The sequence below is a fragment of the Bombus terrestris genome, chromosome 12 (genome assembly GCF_910591885.1).
Source record: "Bombus terrestris chromosome 12, iyBomTerr1.2, whole genome shotgun sequence".
Taxonomy (NCBI): domain Eukaryota; kingdom Metazoa; phylum Arthropoda; class Insecta; order Hymenoptera; family Apidae; genus Bombus; species Bombus terrestris.
This window is the reverse complement of record NC_063280.1, coordinates 6,398,284-6,419,899: the sequence shown is the minus strand read 5'-3', so window position 1 is coordinate 6,419,899 and position 21,616 is coordinate 6,398,284. Positions and strand designations below refer to the sequence as shown.

At 41.3% G+C, this 21,616-nt stretch overlaps 1 protein-coding gene and 1 long non-coding RNA gene across 7 annotated transcripts in view; one reads left to right on the top strand and one right to left on the bottom strand.

Annotated features, from left to right (window-relative positions):
• Positions 1–21,616, bottom strand: part of LOC100642771 (fasciclin-3) — a 344,445-nt gene that overhangs the window by 207,582 nt on the left and 115,247 nt on the right. The window lies entirely within an intron of this gene.
• Positions 8,352–13,490, top strand: LOC125386129. The gene is made up of 2 exons (XR_007226005.1): positions 8,352–8,879; positions 9,401–13,490. It is a non-coding gene; the product is annotated as an uncharacterized LOC125386129 (long non-coding RNA).

Genomic DNA, 21,616 nt, shown 5'->3' with positions numbered 1-21,616 from the left:
CGATGACGCCGCTGGACGGAAAATCGTGATACCACAGCTACCCATAAAACCGGCCCTCCGCCCACTGTTTTCCATCCCTCCGAAATTTATCTTGGCTTATTGTGTTCCCGTTTCTTGGGTAACCTACTCATCGACCACGTACCAGCGAATTGTACAGGTTTCTCGTAACGTCGCCGAGATTTTTGTCTTCTACGTGATAACAGTTTGAACGCACGAGAACGAGTGTAAGGTTCGCATTTCGTGCGAACTTTAAAAGAAATGAAGAAGTTGCAAATGTTTTAGAAGCATACTCTTCTCAATATACATTTTCATTGGAATAATTCATGGCCTGATTTGACTTTTCCTTTAACGTTGGGTATATTTGTCCGCAAGTTATCATTTATCGAATAAGAAACAAATCCAAAAGAAGAAACGGAATGAACTCTTCCGTGGAAAAACGTTAAAATATAAGATGGCAATATGAAGATCTAATTCCTTGGAATTTTAGTGAATCGCTCTGACAAAATTCCCTTGTAAAGTTGCATTTACAACTTGAATGCATCAAGATTCCCATATCTATCCTCCTCTCGCATTCCAACCACTAGTAAACCAACAAACTCATCTCAGAAACAGCTTCTACGACTCTCTTACCCGGACCCATCAAAAATGCACGTCGACCCGCAGCGTGTTTTCCATTCTTCTCGGAGAATTTCACCAGTCTCGACGGTGTTATTCCACGGGAAATCCGGAAACACGGAGTGACGCTCCTTCCAGGGGAACTCTCGTGGATGGAATCGAAAGACGAATAACAGGTATTCCAGTGGAAGAGGGGTTTGCCCGATCTGTCAGCCGGCCGAGTACCAGCCAGACTCACTTACGTATGCGTTCCTGTTGAAGGTATTAAATCTCAAATATTTAATATCCTCAGATTTTTGAACGTATCCGTAGCTGTTGGAAAGTACGGAGAACGCGGTACGGAGATCGCGTTGCAAACACAAACGGAAAAGGCATTCGTGCCCTGTATCCGTGAACGTTGCGACATTATAAGTTGCTGTACCCGTTTTCAAAGACCGAATCGAAGGAAGAGACAGGACGGGAAACGTTGATCCGTCAAAGTCGAAATGGCGCCGGATCTGAATGGTCTGTCATGAGAAGCGAGTAGAGTTTGCGTGATTCGCTGGTTATGAGCGAGAATAGGGTAGTACAACCGTATGATCCGTAGACGGTCTCTCGGGTAATGGAATTTGGAAGCTTATCGTAGGTCAGGATCAAGAGGAATGGCACGTGTATCATTCAAGCAGAAGGATAGCGAGATGATGTTATTAGTTTAGCAAGTGTAGAGGATTCTAGTCTAGTTGTATTTTCGAACTTTGCGTTAAAATCGTTCAGAAGAACGATGGATTGATCAGACAAGTTGGATATTTTTGTTCAAGGTATCGACAAGTAAGAGAGGTTGAAAATTTCAGAACCTGAGAATCTCGACGGTGTATCAAAATGTTAAGAAGGAAACTTTTGACGAAACATTGCTTAACATCTGAAAGATGTTGAAAGTTAAGTATTTAAAACGTTTCAAGAAGGCCAAGCAAGAATAAGAACGAGCGCTCGGAGCAATCTATCTCGAATACGCCTGTTCTACGGGACGCGGACTAAAAGCAGAGATTCCCCGAGGAATAATTCCTTAATTCCTCTATTTAATCTTCTTAATTAACCGACTTTTCGTTTGGACGTTTTATTCAAGAACGGGAGACGAACGACGATGACCCATGGACCAACGACAATGCTTTATCCGACATTATCGTCCAGAACTTGCCTCTACCTTTGAACCGATATAATTGGTTATTAGATGCCGACCGAGGATATCGATCAGAGCCTGGAACGTCACGACCACACAGAGGGGCAATTATCTAAGTGGCAGTCCGCTTTAAAGATCATTGGCGATGTATTCGTATCCGTGCTTCGCACCACTGATCGATGAGAAAACCGTTCAACCGGCAACCATCGTCAAAAGGACTCTATTAATTCCATCTCCAATTATCTATTTCGATCTATATCGGCACATTTTCTGTGACAAAATTAATCTTGGGACTAATTCTTCGAAGCGAAACGCGAACCGAATTAATTTTAGACGATAGTTGAACATACGGTAATTTTATTTTAACATCCAGTTTCTACATCCGTTTTCTACCTATGCCTGATAGACGTCAATGCGAAATTCTATCTATGCCAGTTCTATAATCCTCTTACATCATCCAGATACACTGATCATTCGTAATGCAATCACGGCAACATCAAGTTCGTCCGATCATCGATCATTTACCAAAGTCAGAAGAGAGACGGACGAGGATCGTCCGATAAATCTAATCCAGGCATTTCCAATCGAATTACGACAGGGACATGAAATCCACGGTAGAAACATAGTGTCGATGAAATGAAACTGGAAAGAAAAATATGGTACCCGGAGGAAAGCGTCGTTCACGGGCAGACAATTTCAAAGGCGATTCTCCCGTCTGGCGTTGGTGAGCTCCGACACGAGAGGCGATACATACTTCGAATCGGCGAATGCATCGTTTAACATCGCTCAGGTTGGTCGAGGTCTGGATAGGGTCGCGTTATTCCCAGAAAAATGAATTTATATTCCTGGCAGTGCCGACACCTGCAACCGCTCTCTCTCTCTCTCTCTCTCTCGTCCCTCCTCTATTCTCGTCCCTCTTTCATTTGTCTCGAGGTAGAAGTGGGTGGAGCAGCTTCAAGAGTTGATAAATGCGAAGCCCGAAACTCATCCTACCGATTGCGTCTCGCGTGCGACGAAACAGCAGCCGGATCGCTTTGTTTCCGTCCATGCGCGTTTCAAGAACTTGATGGACAGAAAAAAGGAAGGAACGAGCTATGAGAGACAAACGGATAGAAATTCTGGGGCCGGGTCGCGATAAATGACGCTCTGACAGCGAAAAACAGGGGGGGGGGGGAAGGATCTAGGAATAAAAATGAAGCCTACTGTGTCGGCGCTACAGAGATCACAAGTGTTCAGAATGCAATTACTTTCAATTATTTCACATTTTGCCCGGATACCGACGTGTTAAAATAATAATGTCAGAATTTGAAACGTTGAATTTGGCCTAATGTTTAGGTATGGCAATTAGAAAATTACTACGATCAGAACGGTCAGAAATCTAACAGTAGGAAATACAGGATAAATGAAGATTTGACTACATTACAGACTACCTACTCCATATAGCTGATTCCACTGAGGTTCTATAATAATCTGTTAATCTAACTGTAATCCCACATCCTCTGTATGATCCGATTAGGTAGCCGTGCCCTCTGGGTGCTCTAAGTGCATTTTCACACGACTCCTATCGATCATAGGAATCCTATTGCTTCTAAGTACAGTCCGATTAGAGTGAGTTCAATTGCTTCTGACCGGGCCAATCGGAGAACACATAAATATACTATGGTTTATATTAGGTTGTCCGGAAAGTGTCTTTCTTTTGCAAACTTTTTTTTTTATACAACAGTGAAACCAAGTCTGTGAAATATCACGGTGTTTATCTCAACAAAACAAAATGTATCGTTGTACGTCTATTATTTCCTGATAAAACGAAAGAAACTTTTCGGACAACCTAATACCAAATTATGTTTTCGATGACGAGTCTCGAATTTGGTATCGCGTGATTCCCAAAAAGTTCGATGTGAGAAAACATTTTTGTCCTCCATAGTTGTCGAGAAATTTTCAGAAATCAATAAAATTTCTACGCGTTCCCTCGAAAATGGTATTATTATACTATAATATACATAGGTTATTACTTCACGGTAAACGACACAACGCTATTTCCACGTATCAGGAGTCGATAGGTCCTGCCATTAGGATTTCCGAAAATGATCGTCGTGACGTTGAACGAGACACACTCCAACTTCAATTTCTGCGACGTTGAAACTCGCTGGAAGTTTGAACGAGAGCTTTCCCGAAGCTTGAAGCTTGGACGGCGCCTTCACGCGCTTTCAACTCGTTCCGGTGAAATTGCCGTTCTATTGCTGTTCCATTCGGCCTGTTGGAAAACTGACGTTTTACTCGGTGAAAAACTTTAGCGAGTCATTGAAAAACGCTTCTGGCCTTTCGATAAAATTCCTGGCCCTGGACTTTCTAGTGCTTCACTATTAAGAAACAGACAGGAAAGAAGTGGAAGACAGACAAATAAAACAACGTAAGAAAGCAAGAATAAAAAAGGTGGTGCGATATGTAAGCAACGGAAAGTTGTTCCGTAAACAAACGTTGTAGAAACGCTGGTAGAGAGTTTCTTCTCTCTTCTTGTTCAATTTTCTTCCCGTGCTTTTCAGAAAAATTAATTGATCTTAAACCGAGAACCATCAAGTTTCTCTTAAAAACACAAACATTCACATCGTCGAGACCAACAAAACAATTCCATCACGAACCCATTGAAAGAATCCATCCGCGTGTACAATGAAACCTGGTCTCTACGCGAGGTGGTTCGATCTTCCATTCTCTGAACGAGTCTCGCGGCTCTGTCACAAATTTTCCAAACCTATTTCCAACCTGGTCTCGACGGGTGCAAGAGAATGCTTCTCGTATCTTGACCAGACTCGTGGCAGTTTTTCCAAGGCGGATTTTAGTCCCCGCTGTCCCGTGAATCATAGCGGTTTGGATGCCCCAGGATGCGGCACGTTCTATAAAGTTCGCCAGAATTTCTTCGTGGGCGTAACCGATCCAACCAGTTTCTACACGAGCGTGGAGGAGGTGGCGCATTACGATATTCAATATCCGACGTCGTAATTGCGGTCAAAGTTCCGTTTCGTAGCCCCATGCATCGTCGAAATTTGCATGTATATCACGATTTAGCAGCCGACGCAGAGACGTGGCAGGCGCGGTGCTGCGCCACGTGAAGGCCTCTCAACGGTCACGAGGAATTGTTCTGCAATGCAGAGAAATCTCCTTCGAAGTTTCGATCCTGTAACCGCGTTTCGAATTATCGGCTGTCCTACAGGTAAAGTGTTACTCTCCTCGTGCAATAAGGTCCGAACTCGGCTCCTATTACTCGACCGACTTTCAGCGTTCGAACTTTGCTCGCTGTGTCACGGAATACCGTGCGCTGTTGCGACTTCGTAGAAGTTGCGAGGTCGCGAGGTAGTAACTCGTGGATTAATAGTCAATGGATTGCAAATGCATTTACGAGAATTTTAAATATGCAGACACGTAGTACTCAATATGAAAATACGTAGGAAATACACAAAATAAAGTACTTGCGGATGAAACAAACTGTTATTTAAATTCCATCTCCTAGTTATCATCGTAAAATTATGAATTTGCATAAAAGTCTGCAGCCCAATAGTGAGTCGATTAACGATTCGACTTGAATATCGTAATCGATAGTTCTACCTCCGTTTTCTTTCTTTCTCAGAATTAATTACGCTTCTACAAATATAAAATATCAAAGTAGATAGAATGCCTCCTCGATGCCAATTATCGATTATTCTACTTGAAACGTTACTTTACTTGCAACTTGCGGTAACACGAAGGACGGCAAGAGACACTACGTAACCTTGAAGTTTACCAGAACACCGGATCTCTTATTTTCTCGTCGATCTTTCTCGATAGGGAGTTCTCCTTCGCGAACCTGTCCAAGCGTATCGATATCTTTCTGCTCGTAGTCCATACGATTCGTTGCCATGGTGGCAACCGACGATGCCCGTGGATTCCATTCTTTAGATGTCATTCAAATGCAGGGCGAAGGATCAACCAGCCGGAAATGAGACGACCAAACACAAAAAAGATCTCTTTACCGAGCGCGAACGCGAGAGATACCTACGGAACGACTGCCCCCACATCGTCCAGACGATGCAGCCTTTTCCTTGCAGCCTTCTGCCAACGTTCTTAAACGCATCGTCCTCCACTTATCTTTCGAAACATCTCGCAAACGATCGAACCTGATAACGAAACCTTTCTGTAGATTTTTGACCCCACGTTCTACCGAAAATCTAAAAATGTTTGTGACTCGAAAATCCTTAGCAAATTTTAAGATTCGTAAGTTTCAAAAATTTTTAATAAATTCTTATTCGCTGCGTTCCGGTTATTTCTTCAGTACACTTTAGTAAAATATATTTACACATTTTTCTAGCACGATTCCGTGTCTAACTTTTTAAGAGGGAAATTTTTATATTCGATTTACAATTTCTATTCTCAAACTATGGAAAGTTAAGCGCGTCGAAAAATCAAAACTGGATCATTAACGCTCGTTATTTATTGTTGAGTTTCGTATAATCGATACGACTGTCGCGTGTATGTATCGAAGTGGAGATAAATTACAGATTTAATATAGCTCTTACTATGGTAATGATTTGTTGTTGAATAATAACAATTCATCACGATAAATGTTACTGTATTATAATAGCATGCCATGATATTTCATTGTGAATATTGCATATCAATGTTCTCTGGTTATGCTCGCTTCGGTGACATGGATGAAATTTTGCCATAAATGAAATTGATTACGATACATCCACCCACGGCTGATGTTTCACCGTGAACTATTAAGACTAATTAAGGTCGTGCAGCTAGTAAAGAGGCGGGAAAAAGCTCGTACATAGGCACTCGTATTCTTAGATGCGACAAATTAATCCATATGAAGTAATAAGGCTGCTGCTGAACCTTGGCCCCGCTACCATTACGTATTTAAGTGGTATGCCACGATGACGTTTGCCGCGATAATTCTAGTTCCCTCTGCTTGCGTAAGTACGTAGTCGTGGTTCCTGTCTTTTAGCGGGCGCCCCCGTCGATTTCGTCGTTTAATTAATTAAAACGCAACCATTAATTAAATTTTGTAATTTAATTAGCCGACCACGTTCGTCTGTTGCAAAGGAAGATTTATTTTTCATCCGGATTTGATATTTTGCAGCAAGAAATTATCTGAAACGTTTTAGAATACTAATTTGAGATACTAGAGTCCACATTTTGCTTGGAAAATTGCCAGAATTCTGGGAAATAAATTGGTAATTAAGATTTTTCATTTGATGATAATTGATAGATTAGTTACTTTGTGGTTTCGGTAAGATGGAAAGTATTTCAGCCGTTAATGATACATACGGAATACCTTGAAATTAATATTCATGGTTTGGTAAGTAGAATATATCATCCACGATTGGACAAACGGAACCACCCCTAACTAAACAAGCAGAATAGAGACCATTCTAGGCCACACAAGTAGAACAAGGACTATCAGTGGCCGCCCAGACAGGTATTATTCGTAGTTAGACAAGTAGAATGTAGACCATTCCTGATCGAACAAGTAGAACAGATCCCATCCTTAATCAAACAAGTAAAATGAAACTGTCTAGTCGAAGTTGCATTAGGACATCAGAACGTACAGCCTTGATATCAGTTTCGAAATGTTCGGAATAGGCCTCGAAGGCTGTCTATTACGTTTGTGAGATTTATTTTCAGCGCTCAATCGTAAGTTCTATGGTACGCAAGCGGCGAAGAAAGAAAAAAATGAAAAGATGAGAAAGTGCGATGTATTCCATTTCAGCGACGTTCTTGTACGATCCGACGTGGTCGTCCACGTTCATTGAACATGGCCCTATTGTCGTGGTTCACTCACCCTCGAATACTCGATTCACCGTCGATCGGCTACATTCGTGAAACGTTTTACCAAATTGGGTTGAGAGACATCGTGGAGGACATCGAAATTATATGTCCAATAGACGAACGTAGCTCGCGAAGCCTGCGGAAGCTTACATTGAAGCCATTCAACTGGAAAAAGACTCGCTGTGTTCCAAGTTTCGACAAATCCTTCTAACAATACCAAGAAAAATATCTTTTTCACCAAATCAGGTCGAAATCGCGCGGGATAATACAATTGCATTTAGAAACTGTCTTACGAAGAAACACGCCGAACTGGTAAGCACCGATAATTTCAATGAAAGTTTTTGGTCTTTTCTAAAAATATATTCTTCGTACTGATATTTATCGGAAAGCTTCCACGTCGAAAGGATAAAAATTGCCCAGAAACTTTAAAGGTAGTAGACATATTCAGGCGAATTTCGTGCATTTGGACAGCAAATCGAATCACTTGAAATACTATATCCCAGAATATTCGTACTAAATTCCTTTCAAAGTTCAAAAATCGTTGATATTTATCCGTATGAAGGAGACAAAAATTCACAGCGACGAAATACCATCCAATTAGCGGCATTTTACTCAAACGTATCGTCGCGCAAAGAGGACCGCATTTATACCATTCGCTATTGAATTTCGTTGATCCGCGCCAAGTATCTTCGTGCTGTGCTCGCAGAGAGGAGCAGCTCGACGGCTGTACACGAATGTACAGGTGCAGCTCGTGTCTGGCGCGCAGTGGAGCGAGGACTGCGTGAGGCAGTCACGTAGTTGGGGACTAGGTGAAACGGGTTCGTGAGACAAGGATCGGTCGGTAGTCCTGCAGTTAGGTGGCTTCTCCCTGTCGATGGGTATTGTGGGTGCATTGACTTATCGACCAGGCTAGGAAGCATGGTTCTGTCCTACGATGGATTGCGGTTACGTCTGTTGTTCCGGTAACGAGGCTCCCCCTTTGCCCGCCCACGCGTCCGCCGCCAACGGTTCCCTGTCCGTCTTTGTCGTTTGAACGCGTCTACCGACGTTCGAATGCACGTCATTACCTGTCAACGCCGGGATACCGTCGATGTCTCTGATAAGGAGCAACGGGGACGGAGAAAACTGGAGAGAACCTTCTCGAGACGCGTCGATCCGGTGAATCCCACGTCGGACGACGGGATGACGTCCTTCAATTTACGACGTGCTCGTACAGTCCATGATCTTCGCTTCTTCGAGTCTCCTCTGTCTCACTGTGCTACATTCGACGTGGGGCGACGCGGCTTTTAAGGCTTTCTCACTCGTACGTATTGTAGATATCGTTCATTGTTTCGATTTAAACGAGGATACACGTAAATTGTTCTACACCTGGCATTTTGATTTTTCTGCTAGCTGCTTGATGATTGTCGGATATTCACCATCGTATCGTCGTGACTGATGCGAAATATCGAAACGTTGCATATAATTTGCAATTGGAAATCTTGAGGGTGGAGGCAAAATTACGACCTGCCTTTGTTAAATAATTATTAGAACTATCATCGCGAGCCAAAGGATTAGAATTTCATTGTGAATTACATTGTGATATTATACGTAATTTACGTTTGCAGAATATAATCTTGACAATTGATTTAGATAATAATTATCTGAAATAAGGATATAAAATGGGAGGTTTTATAGATTTAATTGACACATGTTCGTAACGTTCGATTTATATCTCACGTTTCCAATCCAACAGTTCTTTATCTATGCCAACGTGGACATTATCATGCCTCGATCTAATTATTATACCATTATTCGTCTCTGTCATCCGGCTCTCCTTAGCAGGGGTTCGAATGCACGTCATTACCTGCCGTCAACGCTAGGATATGTTGGACATATCTAAGAGGGAGGATGACGTATGTGGAAAGGGTGAGCAAGGAGGACTCCAGAAGATCCGCACTGACAGGATTCTGTAAATAAGACAGCACGCAAGAGATAATGGATGCCATCGGTACATGATGGATGCAGAACTATACGGTGTGAGATGTTGCAACTCGATGTCACAAGATATGGACGACGGTAATTTTCTTGCCAGATCGCACGCAATAAACTTCCTATTTCGTCGAAAATGATCGTGCATTTGTTAAGCCGATAAAAATTTTTAAACGTAATGAATAGCGTGCTAGCCACGAGGTATTTGTATAATTTTATGATGGGTACTTAGTTTGATGTGAGCTATGATGATAAAACTTCGTATAGAAGAATCCGCAGCAGAGTATCGGAGAACAGTGATAAAAGTAAGTTAAGTAGATTTTGTTAACGACGAGGTTCAAGTACAATATTATATTTTCTAAAGAAACTTTACCGGTCATCGAACTTTTGTTAACAACTTCGTCAAGGAGAAACGTTTATTTTCACCAATTACCTAGGCCAACGAAAGAGAGTCTATAATAATCTTTGTCTCGAATGTCACGTATTACGGCCGAATACAGATAATACAATGAAAAATTCGAAAAAATACACGACATACTTTCGACCATCTCGAGGAAGGAATTTGATTCGAAGGTCAGAAGCATTTCTCTTCCCGTATTCGCCATGATGCTAGATAAAATAGAGAATGCTGCTTATTTTTCTTCATTCTGTAATCTTTTCCGCGACCTTACAGCCTCGCAGTCGACGAATGGCAGACGCGCGCGAACCAAGGATACCGCGATTCTGTGATCGGAATCGGCAGGCGCCGAGATGACGGTCGCGAAGAAATTGCTGAGAAAATAGAAAGAGAAGAACGGCGATATTGATGGAGAGCAAGTCTCGATGGTAGCAGTGGGAGGATTGTATTTTTACCTTGACGACAGCGGAAAATGAGAAATAGCGGAGGGCCAACAGAAGAACGCTCTACCATTCCTATGCATACCTCTACTTTTACCACGCCGACTATGCAACCAGAGTATTCCTCGATCGTGAAAATAGACCAATCTTATCGTGTATGAAATGTTCGGAATAATCGGACTGTGGATATTCATTCGTTCGTGAGGATTTAAGACGTGTAACAATGTAGAGAATCTGTACGATATATAGAAATTTACAAAATATTTAAAGTTAAATGTTTCATAAAAATGTGAATAAATATCCGCAGTCTAGTGACAACGCCATAGATCGAACCGATGCGACAGTACTTTCTCTGCGAGCAAAGGAAAGAATTAAATCAGTATCCGTTAGAATTTTTCGAGAGAGCGAAGGCAATGGTGTTAAAGGACACCGTGCGACAAAAGAGCTGTTAGGCTGATGGATGTCATTGGCAGTGGAAATGGAACAGCGTTGTCAGACCGTGGAGAGTTCCTCTGGATTATGTTCGTCTTTGAGAACGTTTCTCAACCTGATAGAGGATGAACGGATTTGAAGGATACTTTAGAGATATTGATTTGATTAAAAACGTGTCTGGGTTCGTCATTCTCGAGATTAAGAAAATAAGCAAGCAATTTTTCTAACACAAAATATCATATTTTGGAAGTAGAAACTTCAGACAGCGTCGATTTTAGACCAATCATTCAAAAACCAGATGACTCACGCAACAGAATATCACGTAACGTGACTCACTGGGTGACCCACATTGCATTAGACACGTCGAACGACACGTAATCAATCACGTTCGGTAGAAAAGAATCTGCCATTCAAAAGATTACGCAACTTCGTCCTACGCTGTCGCGTGACGCTTTGCTTTTTCCACCTAACGGCAAAAAAATTAAGAAAAGAAGATTCAAAAGCACATTCTCGTTTCAGTAACGCGTCTTATTGCAATAACGCTTTGCTATCTGGTTAAACGTTTGTTAGGTAAATTATGGATTTTATATTTCACGTACGTAACTCGCTTGATGGTGATTAGCTCCGAGAAATTAACTCTAAAAATCGACAAAGATAGCGATGCTGGTTGACCGATAAAATCGCAGCCAATTGATGCAACACTAGCGTCATACTTCTGGTAACAGCGCCGAACAATATTGTACATCCACGTGGACATTTTTATAACGGAACGATGTCTAGTCGCCGCTCCGTCTTCCTGAAATATCATCGTCGTGAAAAGAAGAAGCCTTTGGAGCGTGCGAAAAGAGATTGGTCCGGCTGTGGTGCTCCAACCACGTGTACGTGTGTTACGTGTAGGCGTGCATCGAATGCAAATCGATACGTGGAAGAGAAAGCGGATCGAACGAAGAGAGCTCGTCGAGACGGACAGTGGAACGAGATCGTAATGGCGAAAGGAAATGGTCCAAGCAGATGCGATGTTTGCCAGCCGCCCTTAGCTCGATTCACGCCACTGCCCCTTTCACGGTGTTTCCAAGCCCGGGGGATCATTCGATCGCCGACAGAGGCCAAAGCGTTCGGAAAATCTATCGTTGATCGTTTTTGGACCCGGCCACCGCTCGATTTCACATCAAGGAAATGAGTTTCCTCGCGCCCGATCCGTGAGACCGTCGATTTCTAGCGTTCGCCACCATTTCACTCTTGCCGAACGGAAAAATGGCGCGGAACATTTTCGATCTACGTTCTTACGAATGTGTCTCTCCGCGTATCTTGAACAAATATTGCTCGTCGTCACGATTCCTTTCTAGCGTCCATCGAATCGTATCTTTTTACTGCGATTCTAAATATTATTGACCATGTTACATTGAACGTTCTTTCGCTTATCGTTGTGAGGGAAAATTGCGGTTAGGTTGATTGGAAACTGTGTATAAATGAGATCGAAAATGTTATAATACAGAACGGAGAAACTAGGCCTTTGATTCGTTACAAAACACATTTCTTTGAAAATTATTAACCGTACGGCGTTGTTTCAACAAGTTACTTTGAAAGCAGCCAAGCTTGAAATTCTGAATCCGCTGAGTTAGCTTTAACGCTAAACAGAATCGTGAAATATCGTTCTCGTGTAAAGCGCAACATAATCAATTGATTATCGCCAAATATTCAGGGTATTTCGCGTAATCTACAGTACACAGACTTTTAGTCGACGGGTTTTATTTTCGCGTTACCTTAGCCGGTAACGTTATTACGATCGTCAAAGCGGTATTAAAGGTTTTACGACGCGAGGCAGGAACAGGGGCAACTGTAGAGGAGAGAAATTGAGAAAAAAGTAGGAAACCATCGAATCGAATTGTTGGCAAGCTGCCAATATACCGATATTTCGAGTACGCACGCTGATTGAAGCACGAGAGGCCGTTATCATACATTATGCGTGAATTCTGATTAATACATGCGCTGTTTGCCATTCAATCTACCGAATTTATCCATTAGAGCGAATAGAATTTTTCGTGGAATGACTCGTGCGTATTTGCCAGAATCTCCATGAAGAAAAAAAGGAAACATCGATTGTATCGTCGATCGTGAATAAAGCGAGGGCGTAATATTGTGTTAATGAGAAGAAGGATAAAATAAAATAAAATAAAATAAAAGAGGGCCGCAGGATGAAAAATACAAAGAACGATCCTTGACAAGTTCGAATGGAAAGAGAGAAAATACATTTTCAGGCACAAAGCGTGAAGGCTAGTTAAACAAACGCCAGGGAAAATAACAGGTTGAAATTTATGTTCGAAATAACCGATCCTTTGGGATTTATTTAGCAGCGAATTACAAATTCGTAATTAAAGGTTGTACGCTCGCAAGCAGGAAAAATTTTAATGGAAATGCTTCTTAACAAAACGTTTACGCCACGCTTTTATAGATCATACGGACTTATAATTGAATAAATCAAACGAAACGGTTGTTTTCTCAGAAACTTTCAAACGTTACTACAGAATGTTGTTATAACAAAATTCTCCAAAAGATGTAATTTAAATAATTAAATGAAATAATTCCAGAGAGACCAGGTTAATTTCAAATTATTTTAGTATATGCTTTGTATTTTCCATTGAAATTAACGTTATTGAATACATTTTACAATGTTTTCTGCCTCAGAATAATTTCGAAACCCATTCTTTGCCAATAATTATATTCTTCCTATGTATTTGCTAATTAAAACGAATATTCTTCGTAGCATCGGATAAAATAATTTGAAAAAATCCATCGTAAATCGCCAATTAAAAATTCTACTTCCAAAAACCTTCTTCCTCAAACTCATTAACACATCCTAAATGTACCACGAATCATCGAAATCTGAAACATCGTGGACGGAATTCAGCTACGAATAATATTTAGAGAACGACCATACACCCGTGTGTATATATGTATGTGTGTGTGTATGCAAAGCCTGTTCGAGATGGTGTCATGAATTTAAATTTCCACTAATTGGGACCGCGGTTAAGGCGGATCGACTAATTGCTGTTCGATTTCCGACGAGATCTCCGCGTGGTAGTATGTTTCCTCGAATAATCCGACAATGATTCTTCGATCGACCGCTTCGATGGGATTCAACGATATCGCGGCAGATATTAATTCACGTGCAACGCTTTCCACGGTATTGAACGCGATGTTTATAGAAATATATCTAGCTGCATGAAACTAACGAGCACCGTGCGTGATCTGGCGATGTTCTTCATCGTATAAATCCCTTGAAATAATGATAACGTCTGTATCATTACTCCGCTGCAAATATATCTGCGATTTCTTCTCCGAGAAACGAATCCCCTGGATTTATGTGGTTTTAGAAAATTGACAGGATAATAACGAAGATTTGTTGAAAACCATCTTTCCTACGGTAGATTTCAGGATTTTTTCCCTGCCGGCTGTCGCTTTGTACAATTCTGGATAATGGCTTTAAACCGTTACAATTTTCAGAGGATTTCTCCATTGGATATAGCCATATTCTAAATGAAAAAAAGTAACGCCATCAAATGCCGAATAATTCTTTATCAAAGATCAGTCACGCCAAGTTTCTAAAAGATAGCAATCTTTTTATCAACTTTGTAATCATCAAAGTTAAACTACGAATCTAGATGTTAGACTGCGATATCCTTGAAGCTTTTGCTGTAATTAAGGCGAGCAATATAAATCCGTAATGACCCAGACGCTTCTGTTTTCCGATCGTCGGTTTTTCGGCCGTAAATTAGATGGTAAAATTAAAATGACGAGATGCGGCGCAACGCAACGGTTGGAAAGGGGAAAGATCGTATTGAAATAGGCCGTGGTGGCGCGTGATCTCGAAGAGGAACCAAGCGAGAGAATCTCTTTCCACGTGTCATTTTCAGTTTTCGGTTCGCCGGTTATCTACAGCTCGGCTAACTAGAATTCTCGTTCAAGTGGATCTAAATCGTTCGTTCTCTTTTTTCTTCTCTCCCTCTTAGCCCGGCGCCGGATTATCCGGCCAACCAAAAAGAGCTTCACCGAATCGCTTTTAAGCCCAATTATACCTAGAAAATGGCTTCCGCTGCGTCTAATTACCAACCAGGAGCTTCCGCTTTTTCGATATTTCTGATATTCGCGGTCGTTCGCGAGAAAATTATCTTTGATGTTTGCTTCCGAAACTGGCGAGATATTTTATAGAGTCCATTGTCTACATATGTTTTGCATATGACGATCAATGATGCCTATATCGTTTTTTCCTTTTTTTATTAATTTTGATTTTGTTCTTTGAGATATTTCACTTTACCAGCGTGAGAATGTACATCGCGCGTGAGAAAGATTAATTGGTGTCAACGTCATTCTCTTTATACTTAACTAGCAGGCTGGCCGTGGCTTCGTCCGCACCATATTCCTTTCTATGACGATCTTTGTTTATTATTCTCTGTTCGAGCACCACCTGGGAATTGGATTTCGAAAAACGCTCAAACACGAGTTTATCTACTTTTAATGAGGAGTTTCTTTGTCGAATCCCAAATCTCCAGCTTCAGTGGATAAGGAGATACGGTTATTCTTCGAGAAAACAACTTACTTCTTTTTCATCCGCACCAGGACTGACTTTCAAAAGATACTGAAACACGTGTTTCTTTATTTTTCATGAGAAGTTCATATGCCGAATTTCACGTTCTCAACTTTAGCAACCCCCAGGATATTGGTATCCCCTATAAAAAATTTCACCCCACTTTTTACCCCGTTAGGATCCGTATTTTCAAAAATTCTTTCTTGCGTCATACCCACGTTATAAAGAAAATATAAATATGAATGAGTCAATCACGTTTGCATTTTAGACGTACGTAAATATTAAGACGCAAGTAATACGAAGGTAGAAATTTAGCTTGACCTACGACTAAACCAATGAAACTTCTCTTACTTCTATCGAGGCTTCCATGTTACGATATTCTTCCAGATCAATGCAATTGTTTCTAAATCATTAACCACTCGAATCTTACTACGTTCTGTTCGGAACAAATTCAAAGTATAAACAGTATCAAGACAGAAATGGGGATTTGCCGCGATGGCGCGCAATAAAGCCAAGCAAGATTTTCCTTAATCCTATAAAAGATCATGTAGTCTTATGGCGGTCATTAGCTCGCTTTTTTCGCGACATTGTCCATATAGTCGCGTCCTTACGGCCCTGTAAAATTATACAGCTGCAGTTTGGCGTACGTGGCACGTGTGCACGCATTATCGAAGAAGCATTATGCAAACTTTCTTCGAAAACAATTACCGGTCGCCCCGGACGACGATACCCTGAGGGGTGAAATTTTCCGCGAAAGCACCATGCATCTACATATAAACGCGTTTACGTGACCGCGTTTAATTTGCCCAGGTTCACGATCAGCTTGTTTCCTATCAATCGGTTTCGATTCGCCTTTCTTCCAACGTAAAATTTTATCATTTCTCCGCACCATCGTATAAATGTTTATCGCCAATTTATACAACGTGTTCCATACTTTCCTGTCCAAACCTCGCCTATATCATCTACAAACAACAATGAATGTGAAGTGAAATATCGCGCAACAAAAAGTCCATAAATTCTTCGTTAAAAACTACAATAAAAATATGAAATAAAGAACGTATCGGGTACAGAATACACTCTTCGATAGAAGACAGAAGTTTTATTGGCTTTGTCGATAGGCGAAGGTGTATTAAGTATACTTACCCAACATATATACCATGATATAATCACTTATCATGAAATCTATCGTCTTTGTTTGTTCCGACATCGGCGATTAAATATTGCGACACTTGGAATTAGTCAGAGCGATAAAATAATTGAAAGAAGATTGGAACACCGAAGTCCTGGAAAATTGGTGACTCGTGACAGCGCTGCATAAAAGGTGTCATTTCTTCGTGGAATAATTGCGCATCGAATTTTACGACGTGGATACTTTAACAACCGTGCAGCCAATTTCGATAGTAATAAAACGTGTCATAAATATTGATTCGTCTAAAGCCTCTAGCCGATTCTTATAAAACGATGGTCCAGCAAAGAATCCATATAATCCGTTGGAAACTTTTATTTCGCTATTATTGAGCTCGCTCATCTCTATTCGCCACGACGGATTTTTATTCGTCCTGAACCAACTTTAAAAACGTTCGCAGCTTTTTCGCAGCGCTAACGTAAATTTACTGCCGGCCACCGCTGTCCGGATCAATAAATCCTCAAAACGTTTGAATGCCAGGTTAATAACTAGCAAACTACCGGTACGGATCGATACTTCTCTCGCGATCGCTCGTAAAAAGTGCCGCGAGTTTGTCTACTCGAACCTCCAGTGGGTAACAATTGACCCAATTAACGGCGTGCGTGGTTCAGGCTTCATTCGAGCATGAAGACTCGCAACGAAATAAATTCTTACGACGTATCGAGGCCTCTTGCGCAAGGAAACCATCGCCGTACTACATGCGGTCGCGTTTGGCCTTCTACGTCTTCTGGATACCCAGCTTTTTGTTTTCATAGCGAGCGCTCTATTTGAATCGTAGGAAGCAACGAGAGAAATGGTAGTAGCGTTGTTTCAACAGTACGTTTTCGACGATGGAGATTGAAACGTGAGAATAGAAAACTTTCCAGATTCGAATTTCATTTTACTGTTAAAATACATCCGCTTTCAAAGTTTCAATCGGACAATTATAAAATTAATTTTGGTTTAGCTTTGGCAGTTATAAAATTAGACGAGAATAAAAGTATTGTACGATAAAAGCATTAAGAGATCTTATTTATACAATAACGCGGAAATCGCCGCAAAGTTTAAACGCGGACGAAAATAGAGGATTCTATTCTGATATACCATCCATTTATTTAAAACTTTGTTCTCTTTCTCCAGGCTTTTGTCCAAGTTTTACTAGAAATAGATGGCTTTAGAATTTTGAGCAGAGGTGTAAACGTCTGAAACGTTAAATTATAAACTATTTAATTCGTTTCCGCCATAACAAAAATAGACGGAATCTGAATAAAACATGTATACATGTATTAATTTCGAGTGATCGACGAGCTGCAAACAAAACAGAAAATTTCATTCAAAAAAGTTTCATATAGCGAAATTCGCATAAAATAGTAATTTTACGTTGAGAGCTAACTCTCGTATTCGAGTGGTTGCTGACACCAGGGTGTCGGCCGAATGACAGGCTTTTCCTGTCTTTACGACAAATCCGATGTAGCGGTTGCCTCTAGCGGATCTGGCTTAGTCGTAAATGCGGCGCGTTTAGACGCTGCCGGTTGAATTACACGATGGATGCGGGTGCCAAACAAGGGATGTAACTGCTCGGATTCCTGGGATTGCAATTGCATAATGCATCTCGCCGCGGAGTGTCGATCATTTGGCGCGAGCACGTCTACCAGTCCAACGGATCGTCGATGGTCCACTACTTGCGGTGAAACGAAATGGAGATCAATGCGAATCAAATATTACGAGTAGCTTCTGATCGATCGAATTATACAAATAGATTATGAAATAGTCGCAATATTAATGCAGACCAAATTTTCGATCAAACATTTTCTTAACATGTACAGCTTCAAGTGTGACACAGCCGCATCGTTCGAACTGTACTTTTTCTTCTAAAACATTATTTGTCGCCGCTTTCACAAACAGAAATTTTCCATCCCTTTGTTAACTGATAGATCGAATTAATAGATGATTTCCCTATCATCGACCTTCTTCCAGATATTCGCACAGAGAGAGATCGTTGAGTGAGATACACATAAGATTTCGCAATTGTCCAGAAGATTCCTCATCAAGCACGTCGATCCTTTTTTCTCTCGGCTATCAATTTTCCAAATGATCCGAAAATAGCTCGCAGATCGCCTATGAGTATCTACATTCGAGAACCTTCCTCGCACAGCTCCTCCTGTAATTAGCGAAACTCGTTTACACCCCAAGACAGGTAGTTTCGTGGTGGAATCGTTATAACGATCTTTCTCCACGTTTCTGTACCTGAACCTGTAAGTATGTATGCGTGTGCAAGCTGTATAGGAGGAGTGAAATGGTGTAAACGAGGTAGCAGGCCAGTGAGACGAAGAGCAATTTCTGATGGGCCAAGACGTCGTGGTCTCTGACCACTTTAGGTTAAAGGACCTTCGAAATATCGGGCACAGAGAATGGACCTTTCCCCGATCGCGTCATTTCGCGAAACTGCAGACCTATGCATCGAGTGGATGCGATTTCTGAGCGTCGACCAGCGCGCAGGATAAATGCAGTTTCGTGGGGTGGCTGCATCTAACACCGGGAGAACCATTGAGATTTATTATCCAATTTATGTCGCTATTCGGATCGATGTCGCTTGAAAATAGAACGTTCCCGGGGAAATTAACGCTTCGTTGTAACCAAAGACGAACGATATCGAATATTTAAGATCGATATATTTAATTAATCGATATACTGATAATCGAATAATAATAAATTATCGACTAATTAATGTATTGTAAATATTTTATGTACTTTTACGTACAGTTCGCGCGTACTGTACATTTTTACACTTTCAAACCTCCATGTACGTTGATAAGCAGGTATCGCTCGTAATCCTATAAAACAGTGCCGATTAACACACGTAGGAGGTTCACGGTGATCGAGGAACGATGCCGATGCTCGGAAATAATTATAATTGATCCGAATACACGGTAATCGAGGAAGGTCCATAAGACAGTTCCAAGATTCACATCGACACGCTCCACGAATATTTGCCGACTAACTAGAACAGATATTCTATTACCACCGATTCCGGGGCTTCCCTCGACGCATTTGAAACCTAATCCAATTTCATATCCAGTGTACGTAGCCCGAGCGTGCATCTCGAGTTCGTCGAACTTTTTCTTTCTTGTTCGCTCCACGATGGCTATATTTCTTCTTAACAGTATTTGTGTGTTAGCAATTTCTACGTAACTTACTCCTTATATATTTCGTATTTTTCTCTTTCCTCTTTTGGATTTCTCTCTTTTTTTTTTGGTCAAACTTAAGAATGGACAAAGTAAGAAGAAGTATCGTGGAAAGACGTCGGTGACCCAGATTTAAGGAACCGTTTTGTTCGTATATATTCGAGCAAAGAAAGGGACAAAGAAAGAGAAACGATCCACAATTTACTAATCTACAAGAATTGATTGAGCGATTAGCTGGCTGAGAGAATACCAACTTCTAGTATTTAGCTCTTCGTATTTCTCGTCTTCCATTACTCTAAAAAAAAATTCCTCCAATAAAAAGAATTAACGGCGGGAACGTAATGTATTTACGGGCCAGCCAGACTAATTAATCCCATTAAAGCACGTCGATCCTGTCGCCCTTCTTTCGTTCGCAGAATAATCACGTTCTTAGGTATCGAGAACAAGTGCCACGACCAGTCGTCCGTTTCTTTTCTATCTCCGAAGATCGACCGATCCGCGCACCCGATGGAAAAACAATCCAGCGAGTTTGCTCTGGTCGTTAACGCCGGTGAAACGAGACTCGGGCGCAGCCGGGAAAATTCATTCGATTGTCAGAAAAGTTTAAAACGACTTGTCACGGGCCGACCGACGCCCGTGCGTCTTAACTGCTTCCCTGTTTCGAGGACTTCGAAATCCTTCGAGGCAACTCGACGACATAATAACGACAATTATCGTTATAAGTTCGTGCGAGCAACTTTCAACGAACTCACCGTTTAATTTGTCGACGAGGTTCGCAGACGAGGTATACGAAATAGCCGGCGGTACGCAAAATTTTTCGTGGCAACTTTCTCATCTCGGACTGTCGAGAGAACATTTCTCCTCTTTTTCTCTTTTCTTCCCGTTTCTAATTTTTTTTTTTTTTTCTCCATTCCCTTCCTCTACGTCGCAAATTTCGTGTACAAATATCGTAGTAAAAACAGGTTCGTTGAAGCACTCAGTCGCGAGGGACGCAATTTCACGTGAGAAACTTTTCAGAATCGCCGCAATTAACGAAACTCGTTTAGAGCCGCGGGGAAAATCCGCCTGGCTACCGATTAAAATTAAAGCTTCCGGCGAATTTCCGACGGCTGATTCTTCCGGCAGTTTTTTTATCATTTCGAAGCTCGAGATCGACGTCGTGTTTGACGATTTCACTGGCGCCGAAACGAGAACGATGCAATTAAAACGTCCTAGGCTCGCGAGAATTGAGAAATCCGTCGCAGTAGATACGCGCGTGACTGGTCAGACGAGGAAAAAAGTATCGCATCGCGGCATTGACTTCGGCTGCGTCCACGAGTTTCGTTCTGGTACTTTTCCACTTGTACTCGTTTCAATTCACGCGTAGTAGGTAACTTTTGTCGGCCGTTCGATTGACATCACGTTTATGATAATGTTTCTGTGTAGTGTAACTCGTTAACGACTGAAAGTACTGGAAACTCTGCTTCCTTTCCATTGCTATTTCCTTCTTTTTTTCAACCAGAATTGGCCGCACTTTCTATTAAATTTCCACCATTAATGGATTAACTGGGCTACGCAGTGGCGCATAAGAATTTCGCATTAGGCTGTTTTATCGTTTCCTCGATAATTCGTGGCATTAAAACGAAACGACAGAAAAACAAAGAGTATATATTCTTTTATTCTTGAAAGAGGTTACGGATTTTCTTTAATGTTTCAACGTTTCCGTTTGGCAACCGCTTTCGCGGAATCAGATCTTCTTACGGTAAGAAGCTTTCTCCTCGTAGTTTTACCCATCATCCGCGTAATTAATAATTCAATTTCATTATCCGACGATCGAAGTATCCGGCGAAGAAAGTTTTTCAACCAGCGAATAAATGATAAATCGA